This window comes from Haemorhous mexicanus, chromosome 7 (assembly GCF_027477595.1).
Source record: "Haemorhous mexicanus isolate bHaeMex1 chromosome 7, bHaeMex1.pri, whole genome shotgun sequence".
NCBI lineage: Eukaryota > Metazoa > Chordata > Aves > Passeriformes > Fringillidae > Haemorhous > Haemorhous mexicanus.
Window position 1 is genome coordinate 11,694,420 of NC_082347.1, and position 17,084 is coordinate 11,711,503.

At 47.3% G+C, this 17,084-nt stretch overlaps 1 long non-coding RNA gene across 48 annotated transcripts in view; it reads left to right on the forward strand.

The window, feature by feature from the left end:
• LOC132329728 (uncharacterized) overlaps positions 1–17,084 on the forward strand; it is a 397,002-nt gene that overhangs the window by 363,589 nt on the left and 16,329 nt on the right. For 41 of the 48 annotated variants that reach the window (XR_009487177.1, XR_009487180.1, XR_009487168.1 and 38 more), the window contains one exon: positions 3,691–15,805. This is a non-coding gene — a long non-coding RNA (uncharacterized LOC132329728). Of the gene's footprint in view, positions 1–3,690; positions 15,806–17,084 lie in introns of those variants that run through there. The other 7 variants (XR_009487157.1, XR_009487139.1, XR_009487143.1 and 4 more) reach the window with 7 other exon arrangements.

Consider the following 17,084-nt stretch of genomic DNA (forward strand, 5'->3'; position numbering starts at 1 on the left):
GTTCAGGGAGCAGTAGGGATAGCCCAGGGAGCAGTAGGGATGGTCCAGGAGCAGTAGGGATGGTCCAGGAGCAGTAGGGATGGCCCAGGAGCAGTAGGGATGGTCCAGGGAGCAGTAGGGATGAGTTCAGGGAGCAGTAGGGATGGCCCAGGAGCAGTAGGGATGAGTTCAGGGAGCAGTAGGGATGGTCCAGGAGCAGTAGGGATGGCCCAGGGAGCAGTAGAGATGGCCCAGGGAGCAGTAGGGGTGGCCCAGGGAGCAGTAGGGGTGGCCCAGGGAGCAGTAGGGATGGTCCAGGAGCAGTAGGGATGGTCCAGGATCAGTAGGGATGGCCCAGGAGCAGTAGGGATGAGTTCAGGGAGCAGTAGGGATGGTCCAGGAGCAGTAGGGATGGCCCAGGAGCAGTAGGGATGAGTTCAGGGAGCAGTAGGGATGGTCCAGGAGCAGTAGGGATGGCCCAGGAGCAGTAGGGATGGCCCAGGGAGCAGTAGGGATGGCCCAGGAGCAGTAGGGATGGCCCAGGAGCAGTAGGGATGGCCCATGAGCAGTAGGGATGAGTTCAGGGAGCAGTAGGGATGGCCCAGGGAGCAGTAGGGATGAGTTCAGGGAGCAGTAGGGATGAGTTCAGGGAGCAGTAGGGATAGCCCAGGGAGCAGTAGGGATAGCCCAGGGAGCAGTAGGGATGGTCCAGGAGCAGTAGGGATGGTCCAGGAGCAGTAGGGATGGCCCAGGAGCAGTAGGGATGGTCCAGGGAGCAGTAGGGATGAGTTCAGGGAGCAGTAGGGATGGCCCAGGAGCAGTAGGGATGAGTTCAGGGAGCAGTAGGGATGGTCCAGGAGCAGTAGGGATGGCCCAGGGAGCAGTAGGGATGGTCCAGGGAGCAGTAGGGATGGTCCAGGGAGCAGTAGGGATGGTCCAGGGAGCAGTAGGGATGGCCCAGGGAGCAGTAGGGATGAGTTCAGGGAGCAGTAGGGATGAGTTCAGGGAGCAGTAGGGATAGCCCAGGGAGCAGTAGGGATAGCCCAGGGAGCAGTAGGGATGGTCCAGGAGCAGTAGGGATGGTCCAGGAGCAGTAGGGATGGCCCAGGAGCAGTAGGGATGGTCCAGGGAGCAGTAGGGATGAGTTCAGGGAGCAGTAGGGATGGCCCAGGAGCAGTAGGGATGAGTTCAGGGAGCAGTAGGGATGGTCCAGGAGCAGTAGGGATGGCCCAGGGAGCAGTAGGGATGGTCCAGGGAGCAGTAGGGATGGTCCAGGGAGCAGTAGGGATGGTCCAGGGAGCAGTAGGGATGGCCCAGGGAGCAGTAGGGATGGTCCAGGGAGCAGTAGGGATGGCCCAGGAGCAGTAGGGATGGTCCAGGGAGCAGTAGGGATGAGTTCAGGGAGCAGTAGGGATGGTCCAGGAGCAGTAGGGATGGCCCAGGAGCAGTAGGGATGAGTTCAGGGAGCAGTAGGGATGGCCCAGGAGCAGTAGGGATGGCCCAGGAGCAGTAGGGATGAGTTCAGGGAGCAGTAGGGATGGTCCAGGAGCAGTAGGGATGGCCCAGGAGCAGTAGGGATGGCCCAGGAGCAGTAGGGATGAGTTCAGGGAGCAGTAGGGATGGTCCAGGAGCAGTAGGGATGGCCCAGGAGCAGTAGGGATGGCCCAGGAGCAGTAGGGATGGTCCAGGAGCAGTAGGGATGGTCCAGGAGCAGTAGGGATGGCACAGGAGCAGTAGGGATGGCCCAGGAGCAGTAGGGATGAGTTCAGGGAGCAGTAGGGATGGTCCAGGAGCAGTAGGGATGGTCCAGGAGCAGTAGGGATGGCCCAGGAGCAGTAGGGATGGTCCAGGAGCAGTAGGGATGGTCCAGGGAGCAGTAGGGATGGCCCAGGAGCAGTAGGGATGGTCCAGGAGCAGTAGGGATGAGTTCAGGGAGCAGTAGGGATGGCCCAGGAGCAGTAGGGATGAGTTCAGGGAGCAGTAGGGATGGTCCAGGAGCAGTAGGGATGGCCCAGGAGCAGTAGGGATGGCCCAGGAGCAGTAGGGATGAGTTCAGGGAGCAGTAGGGATGGTCCAGGAGCAGTAGGGATGGCCCAGGAGCAGTAGGGATGGCCCAGGAGCAGTAGGGATGAGTTCAGGGAGCAGTAGGGATGGTCCAGGAGCAGTAGGGATGAGTTCAGGGAGCAGTAGGGATGGTCCAGGAGCAGTAGGGATGGTCCAGGAGCAGTAGGGATGGCCCAGGAGCAGTAGGGATGGTCCAGGAGCAGTAGGGATGAGTTCAGGGAGCAGTAGGGATGGCCCAGGAGCAGTAGGGATGAGTTCAGGGAGCAGTAGGGATGGCCCAGGAGCAGTAGGGATGGTCCAGGAGCAGTAGGGATGAGTTCAGGGAGCAGTAGGGATGGTCCAGGAGCAGTAGGGATGAGTTCAGGGAGCAGTAGGGATGGCCCAGGAGCAGTAGGGATGGTCCAGGAGCAGTAGGGATGAGTTCAGGGAGCAGTAGGGATGGCCCAGGAGCAGTAGGGATGGTCCAGGAGCAGTAGGGATGGCCCAGGGAGCAGTAGGGATGGCCCAGGAGCAGTAGGGATGGTCCAGGAGCAGTAGGGATGAGTTCAGGGAGCAGTAGGGTTGGCCCAGGGAGCAGTAGGGATGGCCCAGGGAGCAGTAGGGATGGCCCAGGAGCAGTAGGGATGGTCCAGGGAGCAGTAGGGTTGGCCCAGGGAGCTCTTTCCTAAACTTGCTTCTGGCCCTGTCACTTCACCAAGGTAGAATTACCCTGGTGCTTTTCTCCCACTCATCAGGTTGGCTCCTGTCCCTGCCTTATCTCCCCATCTCAGTATTTCCCTTCCCTGCTCTTTGTGAGCACAACAGTGGGGAGGGAAAGAAGTGGCTGGAAGGAGTGAGAAGGTCTCGGCTGATTTGTTTGTTGTGTAGAATTAAAAAGAATAAAACCCTCTCCCACTTGGGGTGGTAAATCCCAGCAATCTGAGTGCTGTGCCAGGAGGAGCCAGAGTGCAGAGGAGGAGGAGGAGCAGGGAGATGACAGAGATGACATTTTAGCTTGAGCATGTGACTGCTGCAGATGCCTAAAGCAGGCAGCAGGGTAAGAAGATGAGAAAGTGCTACTGAGGGCTCTTAAGTCTTCAATAGGATTCTCTAAGAGTCCACTTAAAGGCAAATGGAGCACTCCAGGAAGGCAGCTGATGGAGGCAAGGAGAAGAGGTTGTTTTTGAAGTGTACCTTCTGTCTCCCACAATAGAGAATTAATTATCTTTTGATCTTTTCGTTTCAGAAAAAAAAATAATTCTCCAAGTATCTGACTGTAGACACATTGTTCTACAGGCAAGAGCTTCCACTTCAATCTGGAGAATTTTCTTTATATTGTTTGAAAAATCCTTATCAGGTTTTATGCTTCAGGATTCAACAGTTGCCCTTTCCACCCTTCTCTGTTTTTAAATATTTTCTTCCTGTCATCCTAGTTTTCATTTTTGCCTTAACTTGTATCAGCATTAAGGTTTTTCACACTTTCCCTTTTTGTGTTTGTACTTAGCAGCTGTATTTATAGCTTTAATTTCTATTTCCTCTTAAAATTCACCAAGATAGGGTGTTTTAGAAGCTTGTTTCTCCTAGAGGTCAGGAGGGAGGACACTCTATCTGGTACTGGTGCCTGACAGCTTTGGGAGGTGTTAATCTGTATTGATGTTTGCTCTGCAGAAGGGAGAGAGCCTGTGGCCTGTCAGGTGAAGAACCATGGGAAGTGTCAAGTGTGTGAGGAAAGTGCTCCAAGATGCCTCTCCTCATTACAGCAGCAGGGCTGGCACTTGTCTCCTCTAATTAATCAGCAGCTCACTGGTGAGGGAGTGCCCTTCCTCCTCTTCCTCCAGGTGAGACTGGAACCCCTCCAAAATCCCAAGTCCTGCTTTGTGCTTGAGCCCAGGTGAGCTCCTGGCTGCCGGAGGCTGTAACCCCTCACACCTCCTGCCTGCTCCCACTGCCCATGGCAGGCTTGGCTGCAGCCTCTCCCTCTGCTCAGCCTGTCCTGCAGCCCCTGTTGGGGTGTGCCTGGGGTTATCCCACACCTTTCCCTGCTCAGGGCACAGTCTGCTTTTTGTCAAGGTAAAGCCAGTGCCTTCCTCTTCCTTCACACTCTGCCTGCAGCAGGTGCTGGAAGGTGAGTGCCACACTCCTGAAATGCCATAAGGGCTGTCTGGATCCTGTGGCAGGACTAAAAGAGCACTTCAGGGCAGAGGCAGCACCTCCAGGGGCTCTGGAGTAGCAGCCACCTCGTTTGCATCAGCTGAGAACAGTCCCCTGGCCTTTCTCAGACATGTGTGAGACCAGGAGCCCAGACAACGTGGGAAAACAGCCTGAAATCTCATCCTGAATGTTTAGGTGGGAGAGTGTGGTCCTTCCCAGCTCCCAGTGAGACTGTGCTGGTCTCAGCATGCCCATTGTTTACTCTTGCCCTGGAAATCAGATCCTGGCCCAGCACCTGCGCTGCCAGCAGTGGCAAACCCAGGGATGGTTCAGCCCTTTTAGCCATAAAAAATCTCCTCTTCTGGCTAGGGTTGGTCATCTACCTGCTTGTTGCATCCCCACCCCTGGTTAGAGGAGTTGTCTCCATAGTAAGTTAATGAATGATGGCCTAAGACACCTTTTCTGGATGAAGGAGAAAAGGAGATTTTTCCTTCCACACCCTTCTTTCCCAACTGCTCAGACAAAAAGACAAAAAGCTGCTTGGTCAGCCCCAGGTTAAATGCAGGTGGAGATCCATACAGGAATCCCTAGCCCTTTAGCTGGAGCTGGTTTTGTCCTTTTCTGGTGACTCCTTTCCCTTATTTGTGCAGGCCCAGATGTTTCTCAGAGAGCAGGGCTTTCCCTCTTTTCATCTGGACCTGTCAAATCCATGGCATGTGACATCCCCTGGGGCAGGGAGCTGCACAGCAGACTCAGAGGGAATGTTCAGCCACTCCAGCTGCTCCTGCTGGGCCAAAATGCTTGAGCAGGGAGTTCCCTGCTGGGTCAGCTCCAGGCACTGGGGTCACCACAGCCCTGGTGAAGAGTGGCAGTGGGAATTCCCACCTGGGACCTCTCCTTGGGCTGGGCCACAAAACCCATCTGCCTCCAGCATGAAATACAAAAGGTCTGAGTAGGAGGGGAATTGTTTCCAGCAGCAAGGAGCATTTGGGAATGTCCAGGCACTGCCACCACCAGTGGCAGGGTGCAGCAAGGCTTGGCATGTGCTGATGTGCAGCTTGGAGCATCAGTGCTCCAGCACAAAGGGATGGGGAGCAGAGCACAGCCTCGAGGGGAGAAAGAAGAGCAGCTCTGGAGAGTGGCAGAGTGAACTGGGCAGCCAGAGCAGGTGGAAGGCCTGTCCCACAGGTTGGAGGTGTAAACAAGCTGTTTGTTATTGCTTTGTGTTGAGGCACAGCACTCCACATTTCTGCTTTTAATTTAGCTCCACTACTTGAAGTCTTAGAGCAGTAGTTTGAGGTTGGTTTTGTTTTGATGGTGAGAGTTTTGAGAAGCACTTGATCCCGAGTATCCATGTCTCTCTGTGCCCTCTCAGACCTCATGGCATACTGAGGTTCCTAGCTGCCTTTTTTCCTTCTACATTCAACTCAGACATGAGTTTTGTTTATGAGTAACAGTGAAAAATGACCCCACGCACAGAAATCTTCGTGGTGCCTCCGACAGCAGTGAAAGAACAAATTTCAAGGATCAACAGCCTCTCCAAATTCTCCTTTTGTAACAGACATAACAGCAAAGTAATCATCATTAGAACAGTAATTTTATTCCAGCAACCCTTAAACTCCTGCTGTGTCTCTGTATTGCACTGTACTTTGTGCTGGGCTGACGGAAGGAGAGGCTGATTCTCTTAACTAAGTTTCAGAATAATTGAAGGTCTTTTAAGAGAAAAACTTTGTTTTGATATAGGAATTTCAAAGGTGAATGGAAGCTTCAAAAGAGGCTCAGGGAATGCAAAGATAATAGGATTGAGTTCTTAGTGGTGGGTAGCTCTTGAGTTTAGATTGTTTCCTGTGAAGATACTGGTTCCTTCTTTCCACACCAAAAATATGTCAAAACAAGAAATGTAATTTGTTCAGTTCTCTTGGATGCCATATGTAGCTGTCGTTTTCTTGATTTAATGTATAAACATGAGAAGGCATCTTTGCCATGAAATTATATTAGCAAAACCTGCCTTTCTTCCAAGTACTCCTCTGAAAACTGGCTGTATCTTTGGAAACCAGAACGACAGAGACCGTGTCACAAACGCACAGAGCCTCGTGAAACGCCTTTGGTCTTGTGTAATTGTTATACTGAGCTGTGAGACGCTGTCCTGTAGAGGTGGAAAACTCTGAGGAATGAAAAGGAAACTGTAGAAATGAAAAAAAAAAAAAAAAAAAAAAAAAAAAACCTTCTGTGTTGCTATGGATCCTAGAAGCTTAGATCCCTGGCAGTCTGCTCGCCTTGCAAGCACTGCTCCTTCACACCCCTTTTGATGAAGACATTTGTACAGTTGTAGAAGAGCAGAAAACCATCAAGAGGTTTTCTAAGTCATCTCCATGCCAGATTGCTCAGCTGATTTTATTCCTGAGAGGAAGGTAGAAATCCCATAGTCTCCCCAGCATACCTGCTTTAAGGCTTTCTGGCTTTGTGGTTAAAAGTAGAATTCCAGGATGGGGTGGGGATAGAATGTAAGGAAATAGTGCTGAAGGCAGTCTCACCCCTGAGGAGTTGCAGCTGTAGTAATCACCAAAGAGTAGGAACAGGCCTGCCCCTAAAAGGCCACAGCTGAGTCCAATGAGAAGAAGAGTGCTACAAAAGAGTGGGTTAGCTGGGTGAGGGGAGAGTTGGACTTTGTTGGTTGTGCTGTGAAGAAGAAAGAGTCATGGCTGTGAGCAGCTGCCCATGAGAAATCACCGAGAAGGTATGGAACTTTTACAATGAGATGACAACACCAGAATCTTTCTTTCTGTCTTTGTGGTTAAAAGTTTAATTGCAGGATCTTTCTTTCTGTCTTTGATGTTCTGTGCCCATTCCTGTTCTGTGCCCCTGTGAAGAATCTCACTGGAGATGTTTTTCTTAATTTTGATCTGCTGAATCTAACCCAACCCAAACACACCTACATTCAAGACAAGATTTTGGAATGTCTTATGTGTGCCCGGCTATTTGCATAAACTATGAGATGAATGTTAAAAAAAAGGCTATAACAAGGACTCTGATAAAGATCCCACTGTCTGCTATTTAACATCTGCATTTTAATGATGCAGAAGTAGAAATCTTTTGCTTTATTAAAAATCAGCTGCCTGGTCACACATGAATGTGTGGCACAGCCAACTATTTTGGCTCTAATTTGTACAGGTTGATCAAAAAATATTGGCATACCTTGATATTTTTAGTATTCTACACAAAGCTTTTCACCAGTGGTATTGATTTCAGATTTTTTGCTTGTCTAGGGAATGGGAAGATTAATGAATAAACTCTGTTCTTTCATATTACAGTTGAGTCTAATTAGATGATGGGATTAACTAATGTCAAGCAGCCACTGGAATTGTGTTGCTCTGTCTTTGACAAGGGTATTAAAAAAAACCCCAACAAAAAAAGCCAATTTTCCTTCACATCCAGGCAGAGAAGGGAGAATGTGTTTTGCTGAGGACAAGAGGAAAATGGTGGTGGGTGGGAAGAATAGGAGGGGTGTGGGCAATGAGAGGGGATGTGAGTGAAGGAAGAGGCGTTTGGACATGAGCCACTGTAAACCAGCTGACTTTTCCTTCAACAATCCATGGGTGAGAGACTGGAAGATTTTAGAAACTCAGTAACAATCATACAAGTTGTTCAGTCAAGAGAATATTTATGCTTTTAGGGATCAGGACTTCAAGATTCTTCTCTGTATACTTAAATACTGCAAAACTCTAAATTCATAAACCTAGGGAAATGCGTTCCCTAAAAGCCCATGCAGACAATGGTATCAGAAATAACACAGACTGAGTATTTTCCCCTGGAGAGAGAGACTTTTCTTCACTTCCAGCATGTTTCTTTCCTGAAATGTCAGCCTTTATGCAATACTCTGCTACTAGCCCACATATGATCTTTTTTCTCTTATGTTCTTCCAGTTTCAATAAATGCCACAATGGATTACTCGTGAATTCAACCCAAATGTTTACTTTTTATTACTCTCTTTATTTTTCCTCAGAGTTCATTTTGGTGTATTTAACAAGCAACAGAACAAGGGGAAGCAGCCTCAGGTTGTGCCAGGGGAAATTTAGATTGGATATTAGGAAAATTCCTTCATGGAAGGGGTTGCAAAGCACTGGAACAGACTGCCCGAGGCAGTGGTGGAGTCACACTGGAAGTGTTCAAAAATATCATGATCTGGGGACACGGTTTGATGGTGAACAGGATGGTGGTGCTGAGTTGATGGCTGGACTTGATGGTTTTAAAGGTCTTTTCCAAATGGAACGATTCTGTGAGTCAATGGTTTGATGCCTGATGCAAATCCCCCTGTGGGTGCCTCAGGGACCTTTGTTCTCCAGTGTGAGGAGCAGTGTGCTGGGATGTGTGCTGTGATCCTGGGCCCTTGGGCATCCAGGGCTGTGGCTGCTCCAGTAGCTGCTCCTGCACCAGCCCTGGCCACAGAGGAGCTGCTGCTCCTGGCCCTGCCATTCCTGCCCTGTTCCTTCACTTTTCTCCACTGCCCTGACCTCAGCAAATCCACCCCTGGCTTTGTGTCAAGCTTGAGCAGTTTGAAACAATTGCTCTTCTCTTCTTCCAGTTAAAAATCAATTCTGTCAATGTTGGAGAACTTGAACTGTTTTCAAAACACCTTCAGATTGTCTTGACCAACAACCCTGCTGTCATCAGGTGTGCTCCTGGCCAGTGTCAGAGAGATGAAAGCCAAACCAGTGCCTTGCAGCATTCCCAGGTGTCTGCTGCACCTGTGTCAGAAAGGAAATGGCCTTGTAGGAATTAAAGGCCAAATGTTGAGCTGGAGAGATGTTACAGCAGCAATGTCTGTCAGAGACCTCTGCTCTGGCCATGGCAACTCATCACATGGGGGAACAAAAGCAGCACATTCCTTTGGATCTGCCTGCAGAGGTGTGGGTGTGGCAGGGAATTTACCTGCATCTTCTGTAATTTTAAAAAATATTTTTGTATTTTTAAAAAGATTTAGCACATTGGTGGGGAAACCTGCATGAGTGACTCTACAGCCTGTGTTTAGATAAGGCATCATTCTGATGGCTCTGCCCCTGCTGCTGAACCTCTGGATATTCCTGTTTCCACCCAGGGAACTCCACTGCCACAGCAGGGCTTCAGCTCACTGCTGGGAAACAGCCAGGGTAGGAAGTACCAGTACTCTAATGCTGGAATTCTCCTTTGAAACAGCAGGAGAGATGATTAATACCAATCAAAAGCTTTGTGGGAGAAAACACTGTCAGAATTGGGGGCAAGTTTTCAGGTGATTACAGCGTAGATGATAAAAGTGCTGTGTGTTTAAAAGCCACTGTGTGTTCAGACTGCTCCAACACCTGTGGCTGAACCAGGCATGACATCCCTTTAGGAGATCTGTTCCCAGGGCTGTACTCTGTCTGTATTAATCCTTTTGAATAAAGCAGGATGGCATTGCTAATACATATGCAGATGGCAAAAGTGGAGTGCCTTTCAGAGCAGGTTATGCAGCCAGCTGCAGCTCCTGTGGATTGATCCAGGTGATAGTAAATCTGTGTCCCTCTGAGGTGGATCTCTTTGAGGGGAGCACACCCAGTTTTTGTACCTGAGGCTGCTCCTCTTACATGGACAGGACAAAAATTGCAACTCTGCCATGCAGTACAAAAAGGAGGAATTATGTTTTGCAGTAAACCAGAAAATAACAAGGCATGAGTTTTGGTAAGACACTGGACATATGAAAGAAACTTCATGGTAGCTGGTTCCCTATTTCAGATGGAAAAAAAGCCCACAAAGCAGCAAACCTTTCAGTCTAGAAAGACACTGAGACAAGTGCAGTGTTTTAGTGGCAAGGAAAATTAAATACTGCATTATTTTTCATTTTTGTCTAGGGGTAGATTCTCCAGAATTGCTGCTGTCCATTCAGAACATCAGTCAGAAAAGATGCAGGATGACTTATCTTGGGTAGGAAAGTGAGTTAGATGGTGTAGCAAAGTCTCCCAACCCTACAGCTCTGTGATACCACAGATCCTCCAACACTAAAATGCTACTGATGCCATTTTTTAACAGCAAATGCACCTAATTTGATAAACTAAAACCAGAACAGAACACTTAAAAAGTGGTGTTCAATAAGCCAAACCTTCAAGGCAGCGTTTCAAACACATTTATGATGTGCAGAAAATGCCTGAAACTCTTGCAGGATTTCTATTGACTGACTTTTACTGGACTTGTGCTATTGACAGGATTTCCAGATGACAAACCTGAGTCTTTGTCCTGGAGCTGTGTGTCAGCAGTGGGCAAATCACAACAGTTTGAGGAGCTTTGAGACAAACTACCAAAAGAAATGAAAAATGGATACTTTCTGGCTGTGAATTCTTATTACCTTCAGATCTGACTTCTCCATATTTCTTGTAATTAAAAATTTAAAGCCTAATATTAAATTCCTAAAAAAATCATTAATAAAGCCTATTAAGCTGAGCTACAGTTTCCCATGAGATGTTGAGGCAGCCTTCAGTTGATTTTTCCAATTTCATCATTTTGTATCCTTTCCAGATTTGCTGCTTTTAAACTGAGGGGGTTTGGTTTGTTTGTGTCTCAGTGTAGGAGGGGGGTTAATACCACAGCTGAACTTGAGATTTCCAAATATGCCCAAGGAGTTGAAAATAGCCCAGAGGGTTTCTTGGTATGGACCTTGGAGCACCTCACAAACCAGGTTTTGTTTTTTCCAGCTCTGTGCAAAAACACTGTGGTGAAAAGCAACCACTGAAACCACCCCAGACTCATTTTGTCCTTGTTTCCAGCCAAGGGACTATTTCAGCTCCTGGGCTTAGACATTCCAGCTCAATTCAAGTCTCTGGATGCTTAAACAGAGTGTCCAACAGAATCACCAGGAAGATGTAAGTTTAATTGTTGATTTTGATATAGATTGTGGTGCTTCTGGCTTGTGACAGCTGTGTTTTGTTTGCCACTGGTGTGACAAAATGATGCCTCTGAAGTTTTTATCTGCAGCAGAGCTGGAGAGGGTAAGAAAAATAAAGGCTTTTTCCTATCCCACATTCTGCTTCCAAGTTGCTACATACACCCTGGATTTCAAAATTTAGCGCTTTTTTCTCTCATTTTTCTGTAATTAAATGTGGGCAGCAATTTGAGGGAGGGGATCCTGCCCCTGTGCCATGTGCTCAGGTGAGACCCCACCTGCAGAGCTGCCCCAGCACAGGAGGGACCTGGAGCTGCTGGGGAGAGCCCAGGGCAGGCACCAGGATGAGCAGAGGGATGGAGCAGCTCTGCTGGGAGGAAAGGCTGGGAGAGCTGGGATTGTTCACCTGGAGAGGAGAAGCTCTGGGGTGACCAAATTGTGGCCTTGCAGGGCCTGAAGGAGCTACAGGAGAGATGGAGAGAGATTTTTGGACAAGGGCCTGGAGTGGCAGGACAAGGGGGAATGGCTTCCCAGTGCCAGAGGGCAGGGAGGGATGGGATATTGGGCAGGAATTGTTCCCTGGCAGGGTGGGCAGGCCCTGGCACAGGGTGCCCAGAGCAGCTGGGGCTGCCCCTGGATCCCTGGCAGTGCCCAAGGCCAGGCTGGACAGGGCTGGGAGCACCTGGGACAGTGGAAGGTGTCCCTGCCCATGGCAGGGGGTGATGAGCCTCAAAAGTTCCTTCTAACTCTATGATTCTATGAATGTAATTTCATTAAATTATTTGGGCTTCTACTAAGATTTGCTTCAGTCTGACACCTCTGCTCTACCAGGCCCTCTCAGGCAGATGTGCTGCTCAAAATGCACCTTGCTTTTACTTCATCCTTGGCAAAGGATGAAGTAAAAGCAAGAAAAAAAGAAAGAAACTTATTACTTCACGTGCCTGTAGTGGTGTTTCACTCATGAAAATCATCGTTTTCTTCCCCTTTTCTCTTTGTATGTGATCCAGAAATGACATGCTTGCTTCAGAGGAATGAAAGGGCTGTCAGCATCCCTGAAATGTGAATCTCAGCTGTACCAAGACACCCCCTTGGTTATGAAGGCATCCAGAATTCCAGAGATTCCTTGGCAGTTTTGCTCTTTGACTCTCTGGAGAGCACCAGTGAAGGTGGAGCCTGGCAGGGGAGCCAGAAGGGACATCCTGGCTCAGTCTGGGCACTTTGGTCCATCCTTCCTGAGAAGTGCAGGAGCCCTTAGGAGGGAAGGGGAGATGAGTGGGGAGGAGACAAATGAAGAGATTTCTGAGGGAAAGGGAGGAGGAAATGAATTTTGCAAGAAAGGAGGAGCAGTGTGGAGCACCCTAAGGGAAGAACTGCACTGGAGAGCAAGGAACTGTTCCATGGGGAAGAGAAAATACAATAACCCAGTAAGAGAGCAGGTTCTGTGTGAAAGCAGTGGGGGATGAGAGGAGGAGAATGGGAAATGGGACACAGAGAGATTGGAGAGCACAGCCAAGACCAAGCCAAAGGAACAAGCAGAGGGGGAGATCTCAAGCCACCCTCAGCTCCTGTGTGATGAATTCAAGTACAAGGGGGGAGATTGCTGGGAGTTCTTCAGCAGATGTGTGCTGGGGAGGGAGGAGAGCCCTTCTCAGCAGTTCTAGTACATTAATGCTCTTGTCTGCTCTTCAGAGACATTTTATGAGGGTGCATCAGCTGCTCCTCCAGGATGAAGAGTCAATTCTGAAGGCTCTTTGCTACATCCTTGGCCTGTGTTTTGGTCCCCATATGTTCCCCTTCCTAGTAATAAGCTAAGGGAATTAATAGCAGACAATATTCTCTATCTGAGGACCTTACTGATGGAATGGAGAGAGCTTAGGGCACTAAAACCCTGCAAATACAGGGTCAGTTTAGTGAATAGTGCAGGTGAAAAAGAGGTGCCAGGACCAGGCTTAAGGTGGGGATTTTTTTAAAAGGTCATTTGCATTTTGAGATCAACTTAATATTAAAAAAAAAAATCAAACAACCACAAAAACCTGAAGAATCCAAAGGTAGATTATTTGTGTTTAAATTAGTATTGTGAGACCAGCTGGGAAAGGTAGGCCAAAAAAATAAACACCTATCTAAAAATAAATACCCAAATCCTGTGCCCTCCCAACACTCTTCTCAGGGTGTTATCAAAGCTTCTCCAGCTAGAATCCTCCATTCTTTTTTGATTTTTGTTTTAATATTTGCCTGTATCATTCTGCTGCTGTTTCCTGTCCTCAGCTCACCAGGCATGCAGGCCACCCTCTCCTACCTGCTGGTATTTGCTGTTCCACCCTGTGTGTGCCCTCCTCAAACTTTGTTTCTGTTCATTTGGTTTTCCAGCCCCAAGTCCCTGTTGATAACAGCTCTGTGGAGCCAGACAACAGCTCCTGCTCTGTGGAGTCTCATGGTGCTTCCTCCTGGTGAGAGCAGCCTGATGGTCATCCAAGCCATCTGCCTGATGGCCATGGGGATAATTTGTTTTCTAATGAGTCCAGTGACTCACTCTGAAAGTGTGTCCTTGTCTGTTGGGGTGGGACTCTGCTTTGTGTTGCACTGGAGACCTTTACAATGCTCTGTGAACATGCTTTACACTCTTCAGGGCTCACTTCAGGAAAAAAATGAACCCCCTGTGTCTAAAAATTGGAGAGGGCCTGTTTTTCATTTCCTGTCTCCATGCCAATCCAAAAACCTCCCAAATAACTGCCTGCTGAATACCCCTAATAATTTTCTTTTCTCAGCACTTGTACAATAATGTAAAATACCAAATGTGAATCTTCTTTCTCCCTTTTCTCTGTCTTTTTTTCTCCCCCATTTTGGACACGCTGTGTTCCTACCCCACGGATCATTCATGTGTTGCTGCAGTGAAGAACATGGAAATAACATGCAAGGTGTTTATGGGCTGTGTTCCCCTTTCCTGACAGGCTGTTCTGAATCAGGGTGATAATGAATGAATGACTCTCTGGATTAATGATGTAGGGGGAGGCTTTGCTGCTCCTGAAGCCAAGGGAAGTAATTCCATTGACCTTTCAGTGCCAGGATTTCACTCTAAGGATTGAATTGAAACTGAGTCTGGGTGTAGAGACTTGGACATGGCTTTTAGGATAATGCCTGAGTGCCTAGAGTCTCTCCTCAGTGCTAACAGGCAGGGGAAAGATGTCCTAGGTGCCAGCAGCAGTTTCCAGCACTGTCTCCAGTTTCCAGTGCTTTGTCCTCTAGAATCCATGTGGGTGTGTGTCCTATCACTCATTAAATAATTATATATATTTATGTCTCCTACAGAAGTGTTCTTCACGTGTGTGCACATCCACCTTAGCAAATGCTGAAGCTTTTCAGCTCTCAAAGGTATTTTTCTGCCTGGTGAGTTGAGTTGTTGGAAGTAGGAGTTGCTGATGCGCCACTTAAAATATATTTAAACTTGTACAAAGAAGGTTATATAAAAGATCCTGCTGGAGATGAGAAGGAATTCTTTCTGAAGTAATTTTGAGCTAGTAATTGATGGAGAGCTGGCTTCAATAGCTCTCTTTTTGTGTTTTAGAGTTCAAAAGGAGATTGTGTCATCTCTTTAGCAGGTGTTGCAAGCAACTAAATACTTTGTTTAAATATTTTGTGTAGTTAAGCAAATAAATTTTTGAACAGATAGCTTCCATTAACAAACTGATTAGAATATCAAACGTGCACCCTGTTTCCAAGAGTCCTAAAATATCCATAACCTAAATTTTGAAGATGTGAGTTTTCTTTTCTTTATGTAACTGCAATGAACCTGGAAGGTTTGGTGCTGAGCTGGTGATCTGACCATGAAAAAGGTGGAACTTCTTTGTGCTAATGCTAAAATTAGAATTAGAAGATTCTCTTTTATTTTTTACATTTGGTCATTTCTGCTTTATTGCATCTGAGCACGTGGCAGTTGTGGTACTCCAGGACATCCCCAGGCATATTTTATTCTGGGAAGATAAAAATGAAGCTCTTGGCCATTGCCTGAGGCTTTAGAGTTGAGGTGTCAGTCTTGGCATTAGCAGGTTGAAGAGATTTGGAAAGAAAAGAGTGGGGGAGGATGCTCAATAATGAATATAAAGTATAAGGAAAATGTATTGACAACATTAGCAAATAAATCAAGCACTGATGTAGGAGTTTCTAAGTCTGCTCATTAAATATTTACATTTTACACTCTCAAAAATGGAAAATATGTTGACATCTCAATTTATCTTTTTTGAACAAACTGTCATACCTGGCATGGTATGAAATTGATGCCACAGAATAAACTGGTCTGGGAAAGTCAATTATGTTTCTTGAAGGAGTGAAATGACACTGAAAAAATGTGTCTTTGGAGTCTGGTTTGGCTGGGCTTTATAGCTTGACTGTTTTGTTTGTATAGGATGATGGCAGCTTGTGGTAGAGCACAAAAATCTTCCTGAACCTGGCTTCTGGAAAGTTCTTAACTGGTGTTTTCTGCCCTAACTCCAGTGGGCCAAAGGATGGGTGTGATGAACATCAGCCAGGAAAGCCTGGGTTGTTTTCTTTCCTCTGCATATGGAAGTCAGCTGCAGGAGATCTTGGTTGGGAATTAGAATTGGAATTTAAGTAATGGAATTCAATTTGGAAATTTTTTTCCAATTGTTTAGATCCTTAAATGCACATAAGGTCGCATTAATAAATTGTTCTATATTTGAGAAGGAAAAATAAAAGAGAATTATTTAGACTGTTTTCATATTTTTAAAATCATTCCTCTTCAATGCTTGCAGTAACCAGACCTCTTCTTCAGCCTCTGGATCGACAGGATCTCTGTTTCTGCCATGGGATTTCTTTTCAAAATGGGTTGGAAAATAAAAATACAGTCAATGTGGAAAAAAAAATTTAGTCAGTATCACTGGAATTTTTGGTCTTGGGTGAAAGTTGAGGGAATGATGTCTCTGAAGGCAGCTCCTGTGTGTTGTTACTCCTCCCTCACCTGAGGTTGGGAGAAGGCTCTGGTTTTACTGCAGGGGTTTTGGCACCTGGCAAGTGCATCTATTCCAGCAGGATGATGTTTCTGATCAGATTGGTTCTGCATTCACAGTTTCTAAATGGCATTTCTTTTATTTCCCAGGCACAGAGTTTGTGTGAGCTGCCATGAGGAATAGCAGAGCACTTTTCCCCCTGTGGGTCTGTGCTGTTCCACCCCTCACAGGCTTTGCAGAGCCCTGCATCCAGTCCAGTCTGATCTCCACTCCATTCCCACGTGCCACTTGGCTCTTCCTGCCACAGTGTCACATTTGTATTGATTCCAGTATTGACTGACTGAAAACCAGCACAGGCAGAGCTGCAGCAGGCTCATGCCTGAGGAGAACACAGAAACATATTCCCAAAAAATCAAAATACTCACAGGGAGAACGTGGGCTGTGCAGTAAAGAAGATTTCTGGAGATTTACTGTGTGTGTTAATGACCCAGTGATGGTCACAGGCTCTGCAAATCAGTGAGGAAATGCAGATAATCACAATTACTGCCTCTGCAGGGAAAAGCCACAGGCTCAACTGTAAAGAACTTCTTCCACAGACAGGGGCTCAGCTTGGTATTTTGAAGTGAAAGGGCAGGAAGAGGCATGGAAAAACAAGGAGAGGAGGGGAAAGCAACTGGAACTCTCAGAAAACAGGAAGAGCAATGAGGATCCTGTGGTGAGGGCTGTGTGCTTGCTTTTTTTTTCCTTTCCCAGTCTGATTTGCTGGGATGGCCTTTCCTTGGGATGGTCTTTCTTTGGGACACTCAGCTCTTGCTATTGCAAATGGAAATGGCTGGGTGGACAGAGACTGGAGCACCTGAGATTTTTGAAACTCAAAAGTCTTGCTTGTCGAGCTCTGGAGGGTAAGAGCTTGAAAGAAAAGTTGGATGGACACTGCAGGAAGGTCAGAAAAACAATAGGGGCTGCAAGGGAGGCTTTTTTTAAACCTCCTGTAACAGAAAATGGGCTGCAAACAAGATGTAAATAGACACTAACATTGTTTAAAAAAAGGGAAAATGCCT